At 33.5% G+C, this 14,414-nt stretch overlaps 1 protein-coding gene across 1 annotated transcript in view; it reads right to left on the reverse strand.

Annotated features, from left to right (window-relative positions):
• The window catches only part of ZNF804A (zinc finger protein 804A), a 322,435-nt gene that overhangs the window by 158,666 nt on the left and 149,355 nt on the right, over positions 1-14,414 (reverse strand). The window lies entirely within an intron of this gene.

Consider the following 14,414-nt stretch of genomic DNA (forward strand, 5'->3'; position numbering starts at 1 on the left):
AAAGCTATCACTCAAAAAAACAGAAAATCTGCTTATCTCTTTTGAGATAACTGCAATATCATTTTATGTTTATATAAAAGAATGGAAAATAACAAAATATCAAGAAATAGAACATTACCTTTGGAGCAGACAGACACTAAAGGGATGTCAAATGATCTGATTGTTGTTTCACCACACAATGGCATGAACCCCATTCCCTATTGCCTCTCCCTTTGAGAGGAAGTGAGACATTTGCCTTGCTTATGACCAGTAGAATATGACAAAGGTGATAGACTATGACTCTCATAATTACATTATATGGCTAATTAGGTGTGACTCCTGAGATTATATTGTCTTATAAAAGACTCTGTCTTAGTTATTCTCACTTTCCTATTGGCCTTGATAAAGCAAGTGGTCATCATCATAACTTGTCTATGGAAAAGTTCACATGCTGCAGGTAGTCTCTACAAACTGAGGGCCTCAGTCCTCTAACAGTAAGGAGGTGAATTCTGACAACTTAAGTGATCTTGGGAGTAGAGTTTTATCCAGTTGTTCCAACAGATGAGAAAGGCCAGTAGATATTTTCTTTTTCTTTATTTTTTTCACTTTAAAATTTTGTATAGGAATGGGGTTTCACTGTATTGTCCAGGATGGTCTTGAACTCCTAAGCTCAAGTGATCCTCCCTCCTTGGTCTCCCAAAGTGCTGGGATGACAGGCATGTGCCACCCCACCCAGCACAAGGAGATATCTTGACTGCAATTGACATCTTAACTGCAGCCTGAGGAGATCTTGAAGTGAAGTTCCTACTAAAATCTGCCTGGACTCCTGACTTACAGAAACTGTGATATATTAAATATTTGGGTTTTTTTTTTAGGCCACTAAGCTTGTGGTAATTTGATATGTAGCAATACATCCCTGATATTTTCTCCTCTCAAGCACTACAACCTTATTGTCACAGATGACCAATATCTTAATTTCTAAACTGTTGAAATAGGATTGACTATTTTAAAGGCACATAGTTAGAATCAAAGACTATAAATATTTTTCCTGGTTTCCAGCGCCCAATATCACGGTTATGAGAGCAATTTCTTTTATGTGTAGTATTAGTTTGTTCATCTCCATTACTGTATGGCATACCACTGTGTAAATAAATATACCAAAATTTATTTATCCATTTTGTTGTTGATTTACATGAGAGTGGTATTTAGTGTTTGAGTTATGTTGCTCTGAATATTCTTACTCAGATACCTGATTTTGGGTGAAATATACACAAACACACATATATTTCAATTGAATATACCTATAGACAAGATTTTGGGTCACAGAATATATAGTATTTTTATATTCATAATTGTTGACTCTGCCGGTTTTCCACAGTAGTTCAACTCACACCAGGAGGGTACAAAAATTTGGGTTTTTATATATCTTTTATTTTACAGATAGTTTTGATTTTAGACATTTGGTAGTGCCAAACTATATTTTCCATGAAATAACTCACTATCACATTATATTGTCCTCTGAAATTTTCCATGTCAAGTTACTTGTTTATAATTTATTTTTCTCTACTGAAAGCAATGTTTTCTTTTTGAGATGGAAATTTTGTCTGCTTTTTTATACACCTATATACCCAGATTTCATACAGTGTTTCAAAAAGAATACAAATATTTGCTAAATAAGTAACCTACTCACATAAGTAGTCAGTTCCTTCTCCCCATGCACATGTTAAAAAAAAAAAAACAAAAAAAAAACACTTCTAAAGGGAGTTGAAATGCAATATATGGCTACTAATGCTGAAGCAGCTTACTTTAATGGCATTCCTTCTGGCCAATTTTGTGAAAATGTTAAAACATATTCTACTCACAAAATTTAAAATGTAAGAAAAATAATTTATCAAATGAGAATATGTATTTTATAGTACTCTGGGTAGTTTGAGTTTGAAAAGTAGGTGAATTCTTACAAGAAAATAAATGGGAAGCACCAAAACTCACACAAAATTTGTTACTGTAACTTCCCTTAATCATTTAGACCACGTATTATTTAGTAATATAATTTGGTGAAGAGTCCTTAAACCAGATGATTACTAACTTGTCTTTCAGTTGTTCTCCTCTATGACTTTACACATTGAGTGGATGGCAAAATGTAGGTTGATACAGAATAAATAAGTTGTATACATACTGAAACTTATTTATCTAGTTAAAATATGATAATCTTAATTCACTCACTAGATATAATATTGGGAAACTCAAAATTAGAGCTTTAAAATACATATGTATCTTTGCTTTCTCCAAAGGAAAAATCATGTCTCTAGTTTTGCAATAACAAATATTCTACTTGTTCTTTCAAGCTCAGATTCTAAAAAATGCTTTATTGAAGGTCATTAATAATGATATCTTACTTGGCAAACATCTGAGCTCTGATTAACAAGCCTTGCTAACATGAATTCAAAGAACATAGTTCTGACCCAGAAGTATGTACCCCTATTTTTATTGCCTTCATATTTCTGACCCAGAACTATGTGCCCCTATTTCTATTACCTTCATATTTCTGAGGAATATCCACATCTCTGGGCTATAATGGCTTTCTTTGCTTTCCTCTGCCACAAGACCATGTATTGCTTTCTGATAAATGCCAATGGATTGGGATGCCAATTTCTCCCGTTTTCTTTTCCTATGTAGAGATGTTGTCTTTGCAAGTTTGTAGGCACTAAATATCTCAGACCTTCCATTTCTTCACCTATATAAATAAATAAAATATTCATAGGATTTCTAGGATTCTATTAAGTTATATTGTTCAACACTTCAGCATGTTGGGGTATCTGCTGTGCTCTTGGTAAGTTTCAGTTAATTTTAGTTCCGGAAACATAAAATTGAAAAAGTTTTAATACTAATCTACCAAAGCCCTTCTTTTGAGAAAATGATACATAGGTAGGTCCTCAGAATAATGAGATTAGATAGAGCTCAGATGATATAAAACAGAAATGTAGGTTCTTGGGAGCCTGTTGCCAGAACTTACATTTTGTAAGCTTGATTCATAACTCACAGCAGTGTGTTCATTCCTTAAAGGAAGCAGCGAGAGCTTTGCCAAGAGAAAGTGTGCAATTACTATAGGTCATTCTCTGGAGGCACTTAGCAATCAGAAGGATCAGTAAGTGGCTGTGAAGCAGAGGCAATGTGATCGAAGACAATATTCCCTCCCTCTACACAAGACATGAAAGTACTATAAAACATATGGATAAAAGCATAATCAGAATGAAAGTATGATAGCTGAAATCTGATACACCAACCTAGATACAGGATATTCTTCACTCTGTAAATAATGGTGATGATCTGATTCTTTTGTAGTTATATGCACACAGTTAAAAGTGGGTGATTAAGACAAAATCAACTAAAGGGTACATTTATTAAATTATTTTTAAATACTTGCTTTATTATGATCACTTGAGAATCATATAATTTGTACAAAATGTCAGAAAAGTTATGAAGTCATTTGTAAATATAAACTTAATTATTTTAGTGAATTTAACAAAGGTCGGATAATTATAGTATTTTAGTTTTATAAGACATGCTCTAATTTTTGCAACTGAAGATGTACCTCTTAATAATGCTTTCTATTTTCTATGACAGTGGCTATCAGAATGTGGTCCCTAGACCAGCAGCATCAATGTCACTTGAAAACATCTTAAAAATACAGCTTTTCAGATTCCAGCTCAAACCTACTGAAACAGAAATTAAGGGGATTCACCCAGTAATCTGTGCTTTTACAAGCTTTCCAGATAATTCCAATGCACCCTAGCATTTAAGAACCACCATTCTTTGAAATTAAATTTTATCTTTCCTTTATATGTACCAAAAATTCTAAACTACAGATCTTCAAAGGATGTATTTTCAATGTTTCATAAAGTCCACTAAGAGTTTTACATTAGTATAATTAAAACATTGTAGTATAGTGGTCTTTTGATATCTTCAGAGAAAGGGTTCCAGGACCCCTGCAGATACCAAAATTCAAGGATGCCAAAGTCCCTTACATAAAATAGCATGGTATTTGCATATGCTCTATGCACATCCTCTCATATACTTTGAATGTTCTGTAGATTGTTTATGGTACCTAATATAAATGTAATGCTATGCAAATAGTTGTTTTCCTGTATTGCTTTTTAAGTTTGTATTTTTTATTGTTGTAATTTTATTTATTTATTGAATAATTTGATCCAAGGGGGTTGAATCTGCTGGTGAGGAATCTGTGAATATGGAGCATGAACTGTAATCCTAATTACTTTTTCCTAGTTATATATTTGGTTTACTATTTATGTGGCTATAATAATTAGAAAATACTTTTAAAAATGTTGCATCTTATATATAGCAGCTTATAAAACATGACAGAAGGAATTAAAAAGAACACTTTAGTTGCGAACAGATTTGGATCCACTAATGACTGCCTTATTTATTTGCAACTATTTTGGATTACTTACAATTACCATTCATGTTTTTTTTCCTTTGAACTTTTTGACAAGATAGACTCTACATATTATTCCTTACATTTTACTTAGAGTGTTTTTTACTCTGAAGATTGAAATTATAATTTTATTCTTAGATTTCAAAAGCAAAAATGAATAATATTTTAAAGACTTATCTTTAAGTAGCCTGATCATTTTAATAAAGTGAGTAGTGACTTCTAGTTTCTTTGACACTTCTGTAGCAAATATACATAACCTAAAATTTACCACCTTAATCGTTTTGAAGCATATAGTTTTGCAGTGTTCAGTATATTCATATTGTTGTGTCATCTCCAGAACATTTCACCTTGCAAACCTGAAACCATACCCATTAAACAAACTCTCCATTTTCTCCTTCCACAAATCCCTGGTAACTCTCATTCTACTTTCTGTTTCTATGAGTTTGACTACTTTAGATAAGTTATGTAAGTGGAATCGTATAGTATTTGTTTTTTGTTTCTGGTTTATGTCACTAACCACAATTTCCTCAGGGTTGATCCATTTTGTAGAATGTATCAGAATTTCCTGCCTTTGTACAAGGTTAAATAATATTCCAGTGTGTGCATATACTCCATTATGTCTATCTACTCATCCACCAGTGGATGTTTGGGTTGTGTGTTAGTCAGAGGAGCTATAACAAAATACAGTCAACCAGGCACATTAGAGAATAGAAATTTATTTCTCAGATTTGGAGGCTGGAAATCCAGGATCAAGGTGCTGTCAAGGTTACTTTCTTCTTTGACCTTTCTCCTTGGCTTGTAGATAGCTACTTTCTCTCTATATCCTCACATGGCCTTTTATCTGTGGTTGCATGTTTCTGGTATGTCTTGCTGTTCTTACAAGGACACCAATCTTACTGGGTTATGACCTATCCCTATGACCTCATTTAACAGTAATTACTTAATTAAAAACCTTATCTCTGAATTCAGTCCCATTGGAGGTTAGGATTCTAACTTCCAAATTTTGCACAGAACACTATTCAGCTCAAAGCAGGCTGCTTCCATCTTTTGGCTATTGTGAATAATGTTGCTATAAACATGAATGCACAAATATCTCTTTGAGACACTGCTTTCAATTATTTTGGATACACTCAGGAATAAAATTGTTGGATCGTAAGGTAATTCTCTTTTTAACTTTTAAGTAACCACCATATTAAGGTATTTTTATAAGACAGTCATATTGCACAGTACAGATTCAGACAGAACAGATATTTTGTTGGATAATCTTATTGGTTTCCAAGTACTCAAAGACAAGGTTATGTACTCACTCTGAAATAGAAGCCTCAATTAAACACTTTAATATTTATGCTTCATAATTAAAAAAAAAACTGTATTATTTTTTAAAATCTTAGAGATGTTTTGGGTATATTTATGATTATTTATCTGTGCTTAGTTCTACACACAAAGAAGTGTCATTTAAGTGATGTGATGATACTATATAAAACTAGCAGAGCTAAACTTTTATCTATTAATATTTTAATCAATTCTCCTTGAAGAGGTCCTTTACGTTCCTTGTTAGTTGTATTCCTAGGTATTTTATTCTCTTTGTAGCAATTGTGAATGGCAGTTCGTTCTTGATTTGGCTCTCTTTAAGTCTATTATTGGTGTATAGGAATGCTTGTGATTTTTGCACATTGATTTTGTATCCTGAGACTTTGCTGAAGTTGCTTATCAGTTTCAGGAGATTTTGGGCTGAGATGATGGGGTCTTCTAGATATACAATCATGTCGTCTGCAAATAGAGACAATTTGACTTCCTCCTTTCCTAATTGAATACCCTTTATTTCTTTTTCTTGTCTGATTGGTCTGGCTAGAACTTCCAGTACTCTATTGAACAGGAGTGGTGAGAGAGGGCATCCTTGTCTAGTGCCCGATTTCAAAGGGAATGCTTCCAGTTTTTGCCCATTCAGTATGATATTGGCTGTTGGTTTGTCATAAATAGCTTTTATTATTTTGAGGTACTTTCCGTCGATACCTAGTTTATTGAGAGTTTTTAGCATAAAGGGCTGTTGAATTTTGTCAAAGGCCTTCTCTGCATCAATTGAGATAATCATGTGGTTTTTGTCTTTGGTTCTGTTTATGTGGTGAATTACATTTATAGACTTGCGTATATTGAACCAGCCTTGCATCCCCGGGATGAATCCTACTTGATCATGGTGGATAAGCTTTTTGATGTGCTGTTGCAATCGGCTTGCCAGTATTTTATTGAAGATTTTTGCATCTATGTTCATCATGGATATTGGCCTGTAGTTTTCTTTTCTTGTTGAGTCTCTGCCGGGTTTTGGTATTAGGATGATGTTGGTCTCATAAAATGATTTGGGAAGGATTCCCTCTTTTTGGATTATTTGAAATAGTTTCAGTAGGAATGGTACCAGTTCCTCTTTGTATGTCTGGTAGAATTCGGCTGTGAACCCATCTGGACCTGGGCTTTTTTTGGGTGGTAGGCTCTTAATTGCTGCCTCGACTTCAGACCTTGTTATTGGTCTATTCAGGGTTTCGACTTCTTCCTGGTTTAGGCTTGGGAGGAGGCAACTGTCCAGGAATTTATCCATTTCTTCCAGGTTTTCTAGTTTATGTGCATAGAGTTGTTTGTAATAATCTCTGATGATGGTTTGAATTTCTCTGGCATCTGTGATGATATCCCCTTTATCATTTTTTACTGCATCTATTTGGTTATTCTCTCTTTTCTTTTTTATTAGTCTGGCTAGTGGTCTGTCTATTTTGTTTATCTTTTCAAAAAACCAGCTCCTGGATTTATTGATTTTTTGAAGGGTTTTTCGTGTCTCTATCTCCTTCAATTCTGCTTTGATCTTAGTTATTTCTTGTCTTCTGCTAGGTTTTGAGTTTTTTTGATCTTGCTCCTCTAGCTCTTTCAATTTTGACGATAGAGTGTCAGTTTTAGATCTCTCCTTTCTTCTCATGTGGGCACCTATTGCTATATATTTTCCTCTAGAGACTGCTTTAAATGTGTCCCAGAGATTCTGGTATGTGGTGTCTTCGTTCTCGTTGGTACAAACCACTGCTCAACGAAATAAGAGAGGACACAAACAGATGGAGAAACATTCCATGTTCATGGTTAAGAAGAATTAATATCGTGAAAATGGCCATACTGCCCAAAGTAATTTACAGATTCAACGCTATCCCCATCAAGCTACCAATGACCTTCTTCACAGAACTGGAAAAAACCACCTTAAACTTCATATGGAACCAAAAGAGAGCCCGCATAGCCAAGTCAATTCTAAGCAAAAAGAACAAAGCAGGAGGCATCACACTACCGGACTTCAAACTCTACTACAAGGCTACGGTAATCAAAACAGCATGGTACTGGTACCAAAACAGAGATATAGACCAATGGAACAGAACAGAGGCGTCGGAGGCGACACAACATATCTACAACCACCCGATCTTTGACAAACCTGATAAAAACAAGCAATGGAGAAAGGATTCCCTGTTCAATAAGTGGTGTTGGGAAAACTGGCTAACCATATACAGAAAGCAGAAACTCGACCCCTTCCTGACACCTTACACTAAAATTGACTCCAGATGGATTAAAGACTTAAACATAAGGCCTAACACCAAAAAAACACTAGAAGGAAACCTAGGCAAAACCATTCAGGACATAGGCGTAGGCAAGGACTTTATGACCAAAACACCAAAAGCATTGGCAACAAAAGCCAAAATAGACAAATGGGACCTAATCAAACTCCACAGCTTCTGCACGGCAAAAGAAACAGTCAATAGAGTGAATCGGCAACCAACAAAATGGGAAAAAATTTTTGCAGTCTACCCATCTGACAAAGGGCTGATATCCAGAATTTACAACAAGCTAAAAAAGATTTACAAGAAAAAAACAAACAAGCCCATTCAAAAATGGGCGAAGGATATGAACAGATACTTTACAAAAGAAGACATACAAGAGGCCAACAAACATATGAAAAAATGCTCATCATCACTGGTCATTAGAGAAATGCAAATCAAAACTACATTGAGATACCATCTCATGCCAGTTAGAATGGCGATCATTAAAAAATCTGGAGAAAATAGATGCTGGAGAGGATGTGGAGAAATAGGAACACTTTTACACTGTTGGTGGGAGTGTAAATTAGTTCAACCACTGTGGAAAACAGTGTGGCGATTCCTCAAGGACCTAGAAATAGAAATTCCATTTGACCCAGCAATCCCATTACTGGGCATATATCCAAAGGATTATAAATCGTTCTACTATAAGGACACATGCACACGAATGTTCATTGCAGCACAGTTTACAATAGCAAAGACCTGGAACCAACCCAAATGCCCATCGATGATAGACTGGACAGGAAAAATGTGGCACATATACACCATGGAATATTATGCAGCCATTAAAAATGAGGAGTTCGCGTCCTTTGTAGGGACATGGATGAACCTGGAAACCATTATTCTCAGCAAACTGACACAAGAACACAAAACCAAACACCACATGTTCTCACTCATAGGAGGGTGTTGAACAAGGAGAACACATGGACACAGGGAGGGGAGCACTATACACAGGGGTCTGTTGCGGGGGAGTGGGGGGGGGGACAGCGGGGGGGGGGAGTTGGGGAGGGATACCATGGAGAGAAATGCCAGATATGGGTGAGGGGGAGGGAGGCAGCAAATCACACTGCCATGAATGCACCTATGCAACAACTTTGCATGTTTTTCACATGTACCCCAAAAACTAAAATGCAATTAAAAAAAAAAAGAGAGAGAAAAAAATATATATATTTTAATCTATTAAGATTCAAAACATCTGAATAGCCACTTTATTACCAAACAATAATTTTGATACTTAATCATAAAAATAATGATTTAACAATGAATTATTTTGGTGTGTCTACCAACATAGAAATTTTAGTAACAGAAACTTAACAATAAAGTAATACGCATGTTTGCATGCATAAATCCTTTTTAAGTAATATATTGTATACAGATACATGTTGTAGAGCAAAATTAATAGCTGTTTATTCTTTAAAATAAATACCAGAAACATGCTGGTATTTCATTTCTACAATAACAATTTATTTCTCCTACTCTAGCCAAATAACATAAAGGCAAGTGTTATATTGCTTTTTTAAGTAATATTTCTGTAGCAAATATTACAAATGTATAATTGTACTTAGAATTGGGAAATTCACAAAACCTACATTAAATAACATACTATTTATTGTGAAAAATATTTTAAAGTCTCCTCAGTGGTGTGAGAAAGTAATAAAATTGGAAGACTTAACTTCCAGTTTCAGTCTTTTACCATAGTGGTGTAACTTAGCAGCATGTTCCAATTTACTCCTGTATTCTTATTCAGCCCAATCAGTCACTAATATGCTACTGAAGTCAGAGATAAAATTGGCTTACTCACAGTAGTTACATGGCTCTCTACAAAACAATTCAGAAAATAATGTCACCAGCAAAACTATACTCTTACAAATACACCAATTAAAAAGACAAATATACTGATCAAAAAAACAGTTCAGAATTTGGTTTGAAACTACTTACTTGTGTACCTGTAAGAATTTTTCACATAAAATTGAATTCACAGACATTTTCTTAAGGCAAGGAAATAGTTTTTTAAACAGTTTTTTGTTTTCTAAATAAAATTTCTAGTCATTTACTCTAGAACTTTAAAATTTACTTGGAGCAGTTAGATTTTTTTAAATGACTGTCATAAATTGTATGGACTAAAACATTCAGAAATTAAAAACAGTATAAATTATATGCACATCTTTTTTTCATAAAATATTATAATGGCTTTAATTTTGGCTATAATTTGTGACTGAAAAATGTCAAGGGGATGATTTGGTACTATGAAAACAGTTTTATTATCTCTTGCTTTTATTTCTTAAATAGTCTACTTATAAACATTACATTTCTGACTGGTAAAGAAGATGTGCCTTTATAAATTGTTGTTTTGTATCTTTTCTAAAAGAAGAGGAAATCATATATCTGGATTACACAGCATATAGCTATTGACGGTCTACCCTAGGCATCACGGGCGGGGCACTGCCCATTTGCTGGCCAGTTTCATATGTCCAGTTTGAATTCTGAAAGTCAAATCACACTTTTTCCTAAGAGTGTGTTCTGTGGTTAATACTCAAGAAAATTGAGGTGATATGTTTATAAGAGGAAAATGAGGAACAAAATACAAAATACTGAAACTCCTTTGGTTTATTTTATGAATCCTTTAACTTAAAATGTCAAATTTAGACATATTTTTGGCTATAATCAAAATGTTCTCTCAAACCCACTTAAAGATGACTTAATGACTATGTTAGTAAGGATGTATTTAGTGTGTAGACCATAAGAAAATGAATAAAAGGCATGATTTTCATGTTTTTATGTATTCAAATGTTTTTATTTTAAATAAAGTCTTCTGTATTTAGTTGGATTTTATTAAACCAGAGATTAATTGAATTCAATCCTTTAAAAAAAATTGAGCACTGAATATGTTTTTTTCTTTTTTAGTTTTTAGCTGCTATTATCTTTTTCTAAAAAAAAATATTTATTATACTTTAAGTTCTGGGGTACATGTGCAGATGGTGCAGATACATGTGCCATGGTGGTGGTTTGCTGCATCCATTGCCCAGTCATCTACATTAGGTATTTCTCCTAATGCTATCCCTTCCCAATTCCCCCAGGGATAGCGACTCAAAGTAGCGAATAATAAGTCCTTGTTTTAATTGAGGTGCGCATGACAGGAGAGTGTGCATTAGAGATAGAGACCATTAAAGGAAAAAACACTTTGAAGAAAAAAAGCAGAGCAATAGAGGGTGGTAGAGGACTACCTTAATATTAGACATTCAGGGAAAGTAATTAATGGCCTTCATACTGGTAGGTTTCATTGGGCTGTTAGAAAAGCCTAACTTGAGATGGCTTGGCAAGAATATGAAGGAATAAAGTCCTAATAGTAATATTTAAAGAAAATTCACTTCATATAAGAGCAGAGAAACTAACAATATTAGACAATATTAGAAAAATACTCAGTTATATCAGTTCAACCTCTGCTTCGCTCATCATATGGCTGTCAATGCATCTTTTTCTTTTGTGTATGTTTGTCTCTGTGTCCAGACTTTCCTTGTTATAAAGATACTGGTCGTATTGAATTAGGGCCCATCATAAAGAGCTCATCTTTACTTAACTACCTCTGTAAAGACCTTATTTTCAAATAAGATCACATTCTAAGGTATTGAGGGTTAAAACTTCAACATATATTTTTGGGTGACACAATTCATTCTGTAATATCTTAGATCTAGATGGTGGTCATGAGACTTGAGATAATGAGAAAGATTTGAGAAATATTTAGGTGGAAGAAATTATTTCATGCACATGCCAAAAAAGATAATATTTAAAATTGTTAGTTACATTTTTAACATATTCTAATGACTAAATGGCTAGAAATAACATTTCTGATTCAAAAGAGACCAAAAGCTTTAAGACTTCCTTCACAGTAATTTAAAAAGTATGCTTGAAATGTCCTCCTTACAACTATAAGCTCTTGAATTGTTATATTATTCTCTTATAAATGTTTATTTGCAAATTCATTTCCTAACTGGTTAGAAATAACTGCAATATTGAATTTGGGCAGAATTGTTTGTAAGCTCATCATTGATAAATAACAAATAAAAATAGACAAATAATAATTATTTTACTGGGTCATTGTTCTCCTTTGAGCATTTGATATAATTTATAACTCAGATAAATACTGCCAAAATTTTATGTACTAGTTAGGATAGACACCTTATACACACTTCATTAATCTTAATTATCATTTATTATTACATATAATAAATATGTGAGCTATTTGGCTTATATCAATCTATGGTAATTATTTCAAATGTAAGTAACAGAATAGTCAAATATTTACCGTTTAGAAAGACAAAATATTGTTTTAATTTTATAAACTTTAGATTTTAGTTTCAAGATTCTCAAATATTACATATTCTCCAAAGACATGTATATGCTTGATAAATTTTTCTTCGTAAGATGCATGACCTTATGAGATACATTCATTTTCACCCTAGATTATAACAAATATTTTATCTGTTTCACATCACTGTATTCCTTGCAGCGAAAATAATGTTTAGTGAATAGTTTGATGCTAGATAAAAATTTGTTGAATGGATGAATATATACATAGGCAAAAAAAAAAAAAAAAAAAAAAAAAAGAAGGCATTTTATTATGGCTATTCAAAGCAGAGAAATCAGAATTAAAACAGATTTGGGGTTGAGGTATAGTAAGAAGGCAGACAGAGACAATGAAGAAGACAATGGGAAAAAAGCAAAAAGACATCATGGACTGTGAGAGAAATATATTCCTTCATCCTCCTTTCAGCATCTAAGCAATATATCAGCAGTTTTGAGGAAGTAATAAACTACAGAATATGCTTCCACTGGGTTGGAAAGATTTAAAACAAAGCATTCTTGAGAAGATATCAAAAGTTTAGTTTCATAATTTCAGTCTCAAAACTTCATCAGGAACCTGAGGCAAATAGCAGTCAGGAATAATGTCAGATGCATACATCCTAAAAGTTCATCTCAGTTCTAGTTAATAGACATGACCTTGACACCTTTAAAGAAGTTCAGACACTCCTATCATCTACATTCTGTGCACATACTTTCATTGTGCCACTTAAAAATATTATCCCAAATTTATTTGCACATCTATGTTGATATTGAGAGAGTTGAGAACTTGTTTTTGTTTTGTTCAGTTATGTTTTCCTACTTGGCCCCTAAGTCCATTGCACAGTGAATGGCACACAGAGGATTCAATAAATAAATTCTGGATTGATTTTCCCATTATATTTAAAATTATATACTGGAATAGACTGTTGTTAGTACCAAATTATATTCCTGCTATTGCCTTAAAAACTTGCAATGCTATTTCAGTCACTTTTTATGCATCAAAATAACTTGTGCATATGCCTGAAAAGAGTTCTTAGAGCTATAAGCTTGAAGTTTGAGCCTTACCTGGCTGAACACAATTTGATTCACAAATTTATCCTGAAATTCAAAGAAAGAGATAAGAAAACTGAAGAAAAAGCAATTTTTCTTTTCATAAAACCTTACTACATTTTTAAAAATGCATACTTGACAGACCGAAAATATCCCAACTGTGCTTGCCTGTATGTGTAATGGCTTTATACCACTTTTACTTTTGTCAAAATTTCTATAAAAATCACAGACCAGCTTTATCTCTTGACTTTCAGACATACCTCAAGTAAAATATGCTGAGGTAGTAAAACTAATTTAAGTTCTGTGAAATGTATTTCCAGTAAGAACTCAAAAAGCAACACATTAGTTGGCTTTCTAAAGCCTACTAACTTATCTGATATTAACACAAATAAAAATGTAGTTTTAGTTATATGGCCGAGAATAGGAAATTAAAGGCCAGTTAAATAGTAGCTAACACTTAGACGTGCCATGTGCCAACCAGTGAATTAAACCCTTTTCAGATTAGAACACTGAAGTTTGAAAAGTGGAAAGAAAGTCTCATACATTTGATGAGGCCTTGGAATTTGTAGTCAGGCAACCAATAATTATTTTGGGAGAAAAGTAAAAGAAAAGCTACTATAAAACCTGAAGAGTAGCAAACAAACTAGTCTAGAGACCTTGTTTTAAGACTTATTTAGCCCCAATCATCTTTCTTCCAAGCACATAGCGAAAAACAGCCAACTCTTGATGGATGTCTGTAGTCTCCTTCTTCAAGTCAACTCTTGAAGCAAGAGAAGAGTGTATGGCTTCTGGTTACCTTTGTCATGGTGAAATATGAAAGATATATTACCATATATTTGGCCAGTATAAAATATAGTACCTTACAATCCACATATTATGCCAACTTAAGTTCTGCTTTAAACATATATAAAGACTTCTAAAATTCTTGCCAATACAGTAAAGCCACAGTTCAGAAATTAAATTATTTTCAGAGTGAA

This window comes from Aotus nancymaae, unplaced genomic scaffold, assembly GCF_030222135.1.
Source record: "Aotus nancymaae isolate 86718 unplaced genomic scaffold, 86718_ANA_hifiasm-v0.15.2.pri h1tg000008l, whole genome shotgun sequence".
Taxonomy (NCBI): Eukaryota; Metazoa; Chordata; class Mammalia; order Primates; family Aotidae; genus Aotus; species Aotus nancymaae.